The following is a 13,143-nucleotide window of genomic DNA, read 5'->3' as shown; positions in this document are numbered from 1 at the left end:
TGTGGCGCTTTTTAAGAGGTAGTTTTAATCCCCATGCGCTATATTATGCTAGGGTTTTACATAGGAGGACATGGTAATCACAAGGGGTACCCCAACGCATAGTGTTCCCTAGAGTATGTAGGTGTTTTCACTGTATTCTAAGTGTCTTTTAGCATAGCACTGACTCTAGGCCTGATTAGTTAGAGTTAGTTACCACCAGTACCTGACTGAAAAAGTTGTGGGCAAAGGATGATTTTGCAACACAGCCTCTTTCTGCTCCTCTGTTGGTTCTTTCTGCTCATGTCTTACTTCTTTCTGTACTTCTCTTCATCTTTGTGGACTTCTGTTGCCTCCTTATGCATTTCTTTTGCTTCTTTCTGTGCGTTTTTCTTCTTTCTTCACATGTCCAACCTCTGTAGGCATAGGTAGAAACTAGCATTTAAAAAGTATTTGAAATTCACTGACGAAAACATAGGTTTCAGGCACGTTATAGTTAGAAATTAGCATTTAAGAAAACCTTAGAAATTCACTGAACAAACCATAGGTTTCAGGGGTTTTATAGTTAGCTGGACATTACACTCATACAAAACCATAGAAAGTCCCCTGTTACAGATATTTCATCTAACTATAACTTGCGCACCCGCAATGCACTGCTGATGACGTCACATATTTAGATCACTCATGACATGGTCAGTGACATCACTCATGGCATCACTGATGACATCTCAAATGACATCACTGATTACATCACCGTTGTGATAGAGTGGGAAACCTCCTCTCACCCTAATATAACCTTTGATAAACACACACTCAAAAATGCAAACTAAAATTTTCAAAACTATGAACATAGCAATACCAGTTACAACACACCTATTCAGTAAATCAAAGATCTACATACACATCTATTCATTCACCAACAGTCCTATACAGTCACTCATACATGTACTCACTCATCATATGTACTCATACACCTATACATCCTGTAACACCCCAACACTCATCCATAGAGTTACTCACACATATAGTCACACATGCAAACAAAGTATCAAACATCAATTTACTTGCATATACAGTTATCCGGGCCCCGAGAGGCAGAGCCAGCACAAGTTGAGGCACTTCCACGCAATAGCAGGAACCAACATCCCGGACCGCTTGCTGATGCACTAATCCCAAAGTTTAAAAGGTGCTATTAGACCTTATAAGAGTTGGGTAAATACACCTTGACCTATAAAGACTCTGACAACACAGTGCCCCTTTCACTATCTTTTCTAGGTCCTGAAGAAAGCCTACTTGACTCTCCTGGGCATAAAACAAGGATGAAACATGTCAACCTTTTTATGGACAATGAATAGTGCGGAAGACTCCTAACTCCCCTTCCTACGCACAAAATCATTTTTAAATAAGCCCGAACCCAGACCCATTAAAATTAATCTTGTCTGCCTACACAATCATTTTTAACGTAACATTTTTTTTCTACTCACACTGTTATCCACCATCACTGATGACAACTGGACCAACCAGTGGTTTACCTCCGGATGGAGGAAGCATGAGAACGAACCCAATGATGATGCTGTCACGTTGCTAAAAGAGAGGCGGAGAACCAAGATATACAACCACCCGAGCCTCGGTACATGAATGAGGGTTATTTATTGGTACACTAAATGAAAACTAACAAACCCTGGTTACTCAGCACAAGGGATCATTTCCCCCATTGATTTTTTGCTGATACACATAAGGAAGCTGAATGGATCACAACCCTTTCCTTCTCCTGACCTTTGATTTGATCTATACAGTTATACACACATCACCACACTTACTTCTACAGAAACTTACACATACATACTCTCTTAAACTATCACTTATAAAAACACATACTTGGCGGCGTGGCTTTGCCGCCGACAAAACATGGCGGATCTTGTTGGAGCTCCGCTCGTCGGCGGAACTTGTTTCTGTACAGAGCCATCTCTTCCTTGCCTTCACGTCTCACGACCACGGGCAATTACTCCGGACGATGCCGTGAGCGATTTGACTTGGTTTTGAGTGTTTCCTTGCCCTGGTCTCATCTTGGGAAACTCCGGTACCTTCCTCTCACTACGACCAGAGCGACCGCAATTTTGGGCCGTCGCACTCGCGCCTCATCTGCCAGCAATTTCTTTGTTTCCCTTAAAATGCCACATTGATGCCCTTTATGCCGACAACATGTTTCTAATCGCTTTTCATTGAGATATTTATTTCATCTGTTGATACCTGCCTCTCTTCATATTTTCTCGATTGGGGACTGGATTTCTACAAGTTTACATCTTTCCATGTCCTTTCCTTGCCAGAATATATGACTTCATGACTTTTACTTTCCTTAGTTCTATGGCTCATAATGGTTTTTCATTTCCCACTTCTCAACTTACCTGTAACCTGATATCACTTGCTGCCATTTGATGATATTTTGCTCGGAAATGTTCTTTTTTGCGCCCCCTTCACAAATTTTCCTCTCTACAATTTCCTGCTGCTATTCTAAGTGAAGTACGCTGTTGTGTGGCTGCTATTTTTTAATCTTCTGGATTTCTGCAACGATTCAGGCTGCGATATTTCCAGTTTTACTCAAGACAGCTTATTTTTTGACGTCTGTTCCTCTAATAGGTACAGGGGCGGCCGCCATTTTTGGCCCCTGAGCTCATGTTTCCATAGGTTATTCTACAACAAACTGTTGACGTGTCCTATCTCTACTTGAGTAATTCCTTGTCTCATTAACAGGGGCTACACTTTGTATTAGCACATTTCCTGTGGCACAAATTCTGTGACTTTTCACTTTCTTTGCTACAATGGCAAGTGATTCACATTTTACCAGACCTTCTGTTACGGGCACAAAACCAAAGAGGCATAAAAATGACCCACCATCACCTATTCATTCCTCACAGAATCCTGTTCTTGATTCTATATTGGATGCGGTAAGGGGTCTTCAATCTTTCATGACAGCAACTAATGAAAAATTGAAATAGATAGAAGATAAATGGATTGTTATGGAAGGCAAAGTTTTGGATCTGGAACAACGTGTCTGTGATTTACAAGATTTCTCTGCTAAGATCCCAACTCTTGAACAAGAAATTCATAAATTAAAGATTCATACTGAGGATTTGGAAAATCGCAATCGTCGTAATAACCTACGCCTATATGGTCTTCTGGAAAATGTTGAAAGCTCCAATATGGTTTTGTTTCTTCAGAGATTTCTTCCTGAACTCCTCAATCTTCCATCTCCAGAATCTCCCCTCAACATACAAAGAGCTCATCGCCTGGGTCGCCTCACTTCCAATCCTACTAAACCACGCGGCATCATTTTGCTCTTTTTGGAATTTACTGAACTTATGAATGTTTTGAGGGCTGCTAAACTCAAACGATGTCTCAGTTGGTCTGGTCATAACATCTTCATCTCTCAAGACATTTCTAATGCAACCAATGCACGCCGGAAAGAATTTCTTGCCCTACGTCCTCAAATGAGACATCTTAAAATTCAATATGGCATACTTCATCCATGTCTCTGCAAGATTACTCATGATGGGCGCTCATGCTCCTTTGACGATATTGGAAAACCTAAACTTTCCCTTTAATCCTTTTCTTCCAATTGAATGGACACTACTATTTGATTTTCTGTGTTGCTCTTATCTCCTTGTCTCTCTCTACATGTTTTATCCTGATCTCCTCTCTACACTAATTTGTTTCACTTTTTTGCATTATATTTAATGTTTCTTACGCTCTTTCTTTTGACCTTAATTGTTAGAAATTGGGGTTTCTATTTGGCAGAGGTAGGTACCACTGTCCAAATAGGGACCCTTGCTTCTAGTCAGGGCAAGGAGGAAACTCTCTGAGATAACCCCTGCTCACCCTCTAGGTAGCTTGGCACGAGCAGGCAAGGCTAATCAGAAGGCAATGTGTAAAGTATTTGTACCAACACTCACAGTAACACAGTGAAAACACTACAAACTGACTCCACAACAGTTTAGGAAAATAAAAATATTTAATCTAAACTACACAAGACCAAAACGACAAAAATCCAACATACACAGTTCAAGAAAATTGTTTCAAAAGAGTTCTTAAGGTTGCAAAAAAATAATCCACAGTTGCGTGAAAAGTTCACAGTTGCGCCACTTTTCAGACACAGTACCTTAAGTTGCGAAAAAGTTCCAAAAGCAGAAGCTGGTGCGGTGGAAAACAAGCGATGTGTTGCTCCTGAGACCCTGGGGAGGCGTTTGTGACAGGCCCGCTGCAGCAGCGGGCGTGTTGCGATGAATCTGGTCTGTGTGGGGAGGAAGGCCACTTGCATGGATTCCGGTGCGTAGGTTCAGTAGGAAGTTTGTTCTCGCAAAGGCACGATGCGATGATCTTTGGTGTTGCGACGATCTCCGGGGCGACGATACGTGGACCAGCGGTGATCTTCTCTCTCGCAGCTCCACGATGCGATGACTTCATTGATGACTCTCGCAGCGACGTGATGCGGTCTGCAAGCAGGCGGTGCGGCGATCTACCCAGACTCTGCGACGACACTCGCAGCGATGTTAGACTTCCCACACCGATCGGGAGCGTCCCGCAAATGAAGGATGCAACGGCTCTGACAGCGGCAACAGACGCTGCGATGATCTCGATCTTCATAGAGGCGGGAATTTCCTCGCACTGTCGGGGATGCACTCCGCAGCGAGCGATGTGATAACTTTTCTGAAGCAAAGTCTCTCAAATCTTGGTTTCCAGCTTCCCAGCACAGGTACAACTTCCAGAGGCACCACACATGGGCCAAGCACTCCAGGAAGGACAGAACTCTCTCAGTAGAGCTCAGGGGAAGCTGGGAGTGAAGTCCTTTTGTTCCTGGGACTTCAGAACAGGGAGCCAGCTCTTCTTCTGGCCCTTGGAGATTCCTTCAAGCAAGGGGACACAGTACAAAGCAAAGTCCTTCCCCTCTCCTTGGCAACAAAGCTACTGCAGGTCAGCCCCGGCAACACATCAGGGCAGTCTTCTTTCTTCAGTCTTCCAGCTTGATCCTTGGCAGAGGTTCCTTCTTGATTCCAGGATGATCTAATTTTCTGTTGTCAGGGGTCCTGTACTTATACCCCTAAAAGTCTTTGTTCTCTTGTGCTTGTGTGCCCTGGGCCCGGTCTGAACCAGTTCTGGGTGTTTCTTGAGCACTTTGTTTTCCTGGCTTCTCCTTTTCTTTCAGAGTGTGGGACAGGGTCGTCAGCCACCCAGCAGGAAGTCGAGCCAGCATTGTGAAATGCAGGCACAGCCCTATTCAGGCCCGGGTGCTATCTCTTCCCACCACTCTTCCCACCACTCAAGTTGCAAATGCAGTCATTCAGCCTAGGGCTGACTCAGCCAGCCTCCTGGGGAATCCCCAGCCCCTGCCCCTGCACTCTCAAACCAGACAGTCAATACACAAACAGGCCAAGGCACACAGAAGGGTCAGACAAGAAAACAGCAACTTTCTAAAAGTGCTGTTCTCAAACACAGGATTTAAAAACAACCTTTCCTAAAAGATGTGTTATTAAATTCTGAGATCAGGGATACTAGACTCTTATGTCCTATATTGTTCCTATGGGACTATGGGAAGAAATGCTGGTAGCCACTGTAGCCAGCATCCCCCATGTTAACCAATGGAGCAAGAAAGCCTTACAATAGTGAAAAACGAATATGGCTGTAATTCACTACCAGAGCATGTCACCTACACCAGTACATGCTCTACCTTTCACATACACTTCACCCTGCCCAGGGGGATACCTTGGGCCTTCCATAGGGGTGACCAATGTGCACAAAAAGGGAAGGGTTAGGCCTGGTCAGTGGGGACACTGACCAGGAGGACATGGCAGTTCACAGACTGCACAGAGGCACTGCGGTGGCAGGCCTGAGACACCATTTTAAGGCTACTCATGTGGGTGGCACAATCAGTGCTGCAGGCCCACTAGTAACATTTGTCATCACCAGCCCTGGAACACTCAGTGCACTTTACTAGGGACTTCATGGTGATACAAATATGCCAATCATGTAGATCCAATCACAATAACAATTTACACAGAGAGCATATGCACTTTAGCACTGATCAGCAGTGGTAAAGTGTGCATAGTCCTATTGCCTACAGCCACGAGTCAGGAAAAATAAGGGAGGGATGACCCTGCAAGAAGGGCCAGTTCCAACATTAATCTTTCTTCTTATCTCTCTTTATATATGATGCCTCTAATTATGGTTCTCTTTCTCCTATATCTTATTTCTCCTTATGGGATCTGCCCTGCTTCATGTCACTAGGCTCCCTCTTCATTGTCTTCTCCTCTTCTTACAGATCTGGCTGCTCTGCTTTAATCTGTTTGTTCGTCTCTCTCTTCTCGTTATATCTCTTCTTTCTTCTCCTTTTTCTTTCTTTGCTGTATCTTTGAACTTATGCTTTTTTTGTATGTATTTATATTTTCTCTCCATTGTTCTTTGATATTGACTCTGGGTTAATGTATTCTAATATTGTGAGTTTTTTTGTCGCATTTTCTTCATGTCATTTCTGTATGTGGTGTGTTCTTTTTTGTAGTCATGTCCTTGAAGTGTATCCACTCCACGTGTCTTCTATCCTCCCAACCCTCCATTATATGTAACTTTGTCACGTGGAATGTCCGAGGTCTTGGGAATCCAGTCGAAAGACAAAAGGTACGTCATTTATCTAAACTCAATTCTCAAATTTCTTTACTTCAAGAGTCTCATTGTACTGATGTGGAGTTGCTAAAGTTGAAAAGACAATGGGTGGGCCAAGTTGTTTTTTTTCTCCTGCATCCAACAAGAAAAGGGGTGTTGATATATTGTTTCATAAAGCTTTATCAGTTTAAATTTTATCCACTCAAAATGATGATGATGGTCGATGGGTAATGGCTAAGATTGTGGTACAAAACAAAACGCTAGTTTTGTTAAATATCTTTGGTCCTGTTAAACCCACATTTTAAAATGATAATAAAATTCTTCTCTCCTCAATTGATTGCCCTAATATTATTGTTGCTGGTGACTTTAACCAATGGTTAGACCCTTTTTCTGATAGATTATCCAAATGTAAATTTCAACCAGATAAATTTCAGAAATCTTTTCAGTCGGCCATTGCCTCTCATCCATAATATGATGTTTGGAAAACCTGTAATCCTGATTTCCATGAATAAACATTTTTCTCAAATGTTTATCACACTCGTTCTAGGATTGATTACATTTTGGTTAGCAAATCCCTACTTCCCTCTATTCAAAAATCTGAAATTGGATCCATTTTATCTCAGACCATGCACCTGTTTATGCTGTTATAGACCTTTTACTGACTTCCTCTAAATTTAGCCGTTGGAAATGTAACACTTTCTTATTATCTGATTCAGTTTTTATTAAAGAAGTCACCACTTTTATTAATGAATTCTTTAATCTCAAAAACCCATTAGATACTTCTGTCCCTAATTGGGATGCTTTTAAAGCTGCCTTCCGTGCCTTCACCATTTCCTATGTATCAAAAAAAGAAGAAGGCCACAAGAAACAAATATGAGGTCCAACTACAAAAAATTAAAGGATTAGAGCATAAATATTTTACCTCCAGATCTTTTAGTGCCCTTCATGATTTAATTGCAGCAAAAACTGAACTTAATAAATTAGCAACAATTGAAGCATGTAACATTCTGCTCAAAATTAAGTCTAAATACCACAGTGGTCAAAATAAAGCGGGTAAGATGTTAGCTAACTACTTAAAAGTTACGTCTGAACGTAAGACTGTTGGCTCTATTCTTATTGAATCTACTAACAAACTCATCATCAGATGAAGATATTGCCGAGGGTTTTCATGATTATTATCAATAACTTTATTCTGATGACACATTCCCCTCCACTCAAAATGTAAACACTTTTTTCTCAGATTTCCCTTTCCCTTCCCCACCATCTCTTCCTGATGAGTTTGACGCATTAGAGAAAGATATTACTCTTCAGGAAGTAATAAATGCTATCTAATCTTTGAAAAAATCGAAGTCACCAGGCCCTGACGGGTTACCTGTAGAACTTTATTATACCTTTCACTACATTTTTTAACTCCTTTATTGCTGATTCTAGAACCTCTGGGTCTTTTATGGATGCCTTAATTGTTATAATTCCTAAACCTGATAAGGATCATTCTTAGTGTAAAAATTACCACCCTATATCATTAATCAATTATGATTGCAAAATGTTTGCCAAGATTCCTGTGTCCCGCCTTGACACCATCATTCCTCTTTTGATCAAGACTGATGAAGTTGGATTTGTGAAAGGCAAATTAGCTTCTGATAATGCTCGGATGTTTACTAATATTATTTCCTATGGCAAAAAATATAAGGATCCCCCTGCATCCCTATCTTTAGATGCTGAAAAAGCATTTGTTCATATTATTTGGACCTTCATGTTTCAAACTCTCCAATGGTTTGGTTTTGGACCCTCTTTTATTTCTTATACTAAACGTTTGTATTCTTGCCCTCGTGCCAGTATTTTTGTTAAAAACCATTTCTCCAAATTTATTTCTGTGTCCAGAGGTACAAGGCAAGGATGCCCTCTTTCTCCTTTATTATTTATTTTATGCCTTGAACCATTCTTAGAGCATATTCGGACTAACTATCAGATTACTGGCTTTAAATTTACCTCTGTTGAAATTAAAATATCTGCTTATGCAGATGATATCCTGATTTATATGTCCAATCCTGTTGTCTCCCTTCCGCATTTTATGAATGAAGTCCAACTTTATTCCTATATTTCTGGTTATAAACTCAATCTATCAAAAACAGAAGTTCTACCCTTAAATGCTATATGCTATCAATTTATGTTTAGTTATACTAATTTTGCTTGGTGCCCCTCCAAAATTTAATATCTTGGCATCTGGTTCTTGTCAACCCTAACTGATCCTATTAAATTCACATTTAACGCATTAATGAACAAACTCCAATCACTCCTCCAAATAAAGTCTCCCCTGTATCTATCTTGGTGGGGTAGATTGGACACTATCAAAACGATGATTGCTCCTCATGTGTTATATACAGTGTCTATGCGTCCTATTAAAATCTATATTTCTCCCGAATAAACTCTATCTGTACCAAATTCTTGTGGAATAATAAACACTCAGGTATTGCTCTAAAAAAACGTATTTGACCTAAAAATGAAGGTGGGGTACGCTTTCCTAACTTCAAAGCCTATCACTCAGCCTTTTTAATTAAACAATCTTTTTCATTAGCTTATGATTTTTTGGATTTTCCTGTTCCCAGATGGATCCATTTTGAACGCTCATTATTAAAGGATTTTTCTTTTCAACATGTTATTTTTATGTCAAATTGCACATTTTTGTCCAAAAACTCGGTTTTGAAATACTCCCAAACCTTACTCTATAATATCCTCTATTGTATGGTATAACAAATTTCTCAAATATAAAGGCAAATCTTTTTACTACAAATATTGGAAGGAAAAGGATATCACTTTTGTTTATCAATTTCTCCATAATTATTCTATTATCCCCTTTCATGAACTGCAAACACGTTATCAGTTACCTGACTCCTTTTTCAAAGACTACAATATCTTTGTTAATGCCATACAATCTCATTTAGCTACTTTTTCACTGCCTCCCGACTCGCCATCTTTAACCCCTTCTACTCCTTTTTATTCTTTATTTTTAACCCACAAACCTAAATTTGCCCTTGTATATAAGTTACTGTTATCTAATGTTACTGATCGTTCTAAATCCAATATTGAGATTGCATGGGAAAATGGTCTGTCCGTTTCTTTCCCTGTTATAACCTGAGAGAAACTGTGGTCCAAGTTATTTAAAGCTTCTTCCACTGCTCGTATAACTCAATCTTTATATTTTATTCATCATAGAGCTATTGTTACTCCTATTAGCATTTGTAAGTTTTCACTAACCTCTTCTCCACTTTGTTGGTCATGTTCTAGTGAAATGGGCACGTTGAAACATCAACTTTATGAGTGTTCTTTTGTTTTATCTTTTTGGAATTCAGTTTGGAATGTTTGCTTGTCAATATTTAATTTCAATGCTACTTTATCACTATTGCATGTTTTTTTAGGATCTTTATCACCTGATGTGAATATTTCATCCTCTGTTTCTAGACTATTTGACCTTTTTATTGCTTCAGCTTTTAAGGTATTTTATCATCCTGGAAAGACAATTCCAAATTATCGTTACTCACTTGGTTGAATTTTATTTGTGATGAACACAGGATTGCTACTGTTTTTTCTTCTTCTGTTTCACAAAAAATTAAATCTGATCTTCTTTGGCTTCCCTTTACTAGTTATCTTTCTTCTACCCCTCCTATACGCTAACTCTTTTTCTGTATATTTTCCTATATCATTTTGGTTCTTCGTTTCATCTCTTTCTTTCTTCCTCTTTCCTTCTTTCCTTTCCTTTCTCTTTCCCTTTCCTGCTTTCCTTTCTCTTTTTTCTCTTTCTAATCACAATTTTGCTATTTTATCATATGTTATTTGCCCGATTGTTTTATTTTATTTATGTTAAATATGTTTTATTATGGCATTTGTTCTTCTTTCATCATTATCATTTCCATTTTCTGTGTTATCTTATGTCTTTGAAAAATCTTAATAAAAATCTCTTAAACAAAAAAACACATACTTATTTAAACAGGAACTCTTCCAAACTCTCACATATACTCACGTATATACACAAATACTGACAAACACTAGTTTAAAACATATGTAGTTACTCATAAAGACACTATTGAGACAGTCATTCACTCACTAACACACCCATACATACACTCATCCACCCATACAGTCCTGCACACATACTGTCTTCAACACATACAATGACTCACTTATTCATGCATCTGTGTACTAAGTAATAACACCCAGCGAACAACACAAACACTCACACACTCCTACTAATACTCAAAAAAACAACTAATAACACATATGGACACTCATGTAGCTGCTCACCAACCAGGTCACTTATACACAAAGTGAGAGACTGATAACAGATATTTACTTATTTAAATATTACTCACTAACCCATGTATTCAGTAAGATACACTTATTCAGTCACTCATACAATCAATTATCGAAAAAATAACCATTTAGACCCTTATACACCCATTTATTCTTCCATCGACCTCGATATATACATATGTAAAACATATTTAATTTTCAGAAAAACACACATTCACTGGATGATGTCATCAGTGATGTCGTTTGAGATGTCATCAGTGATGTCACTGACCATGTCATGAATAATGCAATATGTGACATCATCAACAGTGCATTGCGGGAGCGTGAGTTATAGTTAGCAGAACTAACTATAGCAGAGGAATTTCTATGGTGGTGTACGAGTGAAATGGCCAGCTAACTATAACAACCCTTAAACCTATGATTTTTTTCTGTGAATTTCTACGGATTTTTTAAATGCTAATTTCTAACTATAACGTCCCTGAAACCTATGTTTTTTTAGTGAATTTCAAAGCTTTTTTAAATGCTAATTTCAAACTATAATGTCTCTGAAACCAATGGTTTTTTCAGTGAATTTCGAAGGTTTTTTAAATGCTAACTTTTAAGTGTGATAGTAGTTATACCTATTTTATGTACTGATTTTCTAAAGTTATTTAACTGTTTATTTATAAATATTTTCTCATTAAATAACATATATTTTTCAGAAAATTGCAAAAAAATGTTTTAATTCAAACTGAAATATTGACTTTTTAAAATTATTTTAATATATTTATATTATCTTCTTTAAGAAAAAATCTCGAATTTTTTTGGGAGTTGCGCACTCAAAGCGTACACATCACGGTGGGTGCACGGATTCTAGCCGCCATTTTAGAAAAGTCCTGAAGGATACGCTTACAGGATGCAACAACTGCGGGTTTTTCAGTTACATCATAAACATTCAATATCACGTGATGTTCGCGTTTGGTTTGCGACCAGTCCCTGACTCCTGCTCCGGTGCATTCGCAACACATGCACATTAAGGTACGAGACGCTTGTGCAGTGGTGGGTCCCACGTGAGGTCATATACGTACAGGGGTTGGCTGGGTGCGTGACTCCCGCAAAAAAAAAATATGCTCCAAAATGATATCTATGTGTACTTTAATATACATATTAGGGCAAGAGATTATTTAAGATATTCATAAAAATAATATATTTGTACTTATAATTAATGTATATTATTTTTAAATATATTTTCGCGAAGTCGGGTGCGTGCATCGTGAGCGCAGAGAACCAGGTTAGCAGAGCTGTTGTAGTGCCAGAGAAACCAGGTCAGCAGAGCCGTTGTAGAACTGGAGAACCAGGACAGCAAAGCTGCTCTAGAGTCGAAGAAGCAGGTCAGCAGAACTGCTCTTGAGCCAGAGACCCAGGTCAGCAGAGCTGCTCTAAAGGCCAAAAACCAGGTCAGCAGAGCTGCTGTAGAGCCAGAGAAACCAGGTCAGCAGAGCTGCTTTAGAGGGAGAGAACCAGGTCAGCAGGACTGCTTTAGAGCCAAAGAACCAGGTCAGCAGAGCTGCTTTAGAGGGAAAGAACCAGGCCAGGAGAGCTGCTTTAGAGCCAAGGGACCAGGTCAGCAGAGCTGCTCTAGAGCCAGAAAAACAGGTCAGCAAAGCTGCTCTAGAGCCTAAGAACCAGGTCAGAAGAGCTGCTCTAGAGCCAGATAACTAGGTCAGAAGAGTTGTTGTAGTGCCAGAGAACCAGGTCAGCAGAGCTGTTGTAGAGCCAGAGAACCAGGTCCGTAGAACTGCTTTAGAGCAGGAGAACCAGGTCAGAAGAGCTGCTTTAAAGGGAGAGAACCAGGTCAGCAGAGCTCCTTTAGAGCCAAGGGACCAGGTCAGCAGAGCTGCTCTGGAGCCAGAGAACCAGGTCAGCAGAACTGCTTTAGAGCCATAGAACCGGGTCAGCAGAGCTGCTTTGGAGCAAGCGAACCATGTCAGCAGAGCTGTTGTAGAACCAGGGAACCAGGTAAGCAGTGCTGTTCTAGAGCAAGAGAACCAGGTCAGCAGAGCTGCTCTAGTGCCAGAGAAACCAGGTCAGCAGAGCTGCTTTAGAGGGAGAGAACCAGGTTGGCAGAGCTGCTATAGAGCCTGAGAACTAGGCCAGCATAGCTGCTTTAGAGTAAGAGAACCAGGTCAGCAGAGCTGCTTTAGAGCCAGAGAATCAGGTCAGTAGAGC

Source organism: Lissotriton vulgaris, chromosome 3_1 (genome assembly GCF_964263255.1).
Source record: "Lissotriton vulgaris chromosome 3_1, aLisVul1.2, whole genome shotgun sequence".
Taxonomy (NCBI): domain Eukaryota; kingdom Metazoa; phylum Chordata; class Amphibia; order Caudata; family Salamandridae; genus Lissotriton; species Lissotriton vulgaris.
This window is presented reverse-complemented; position numbering follows the sequence as displayed.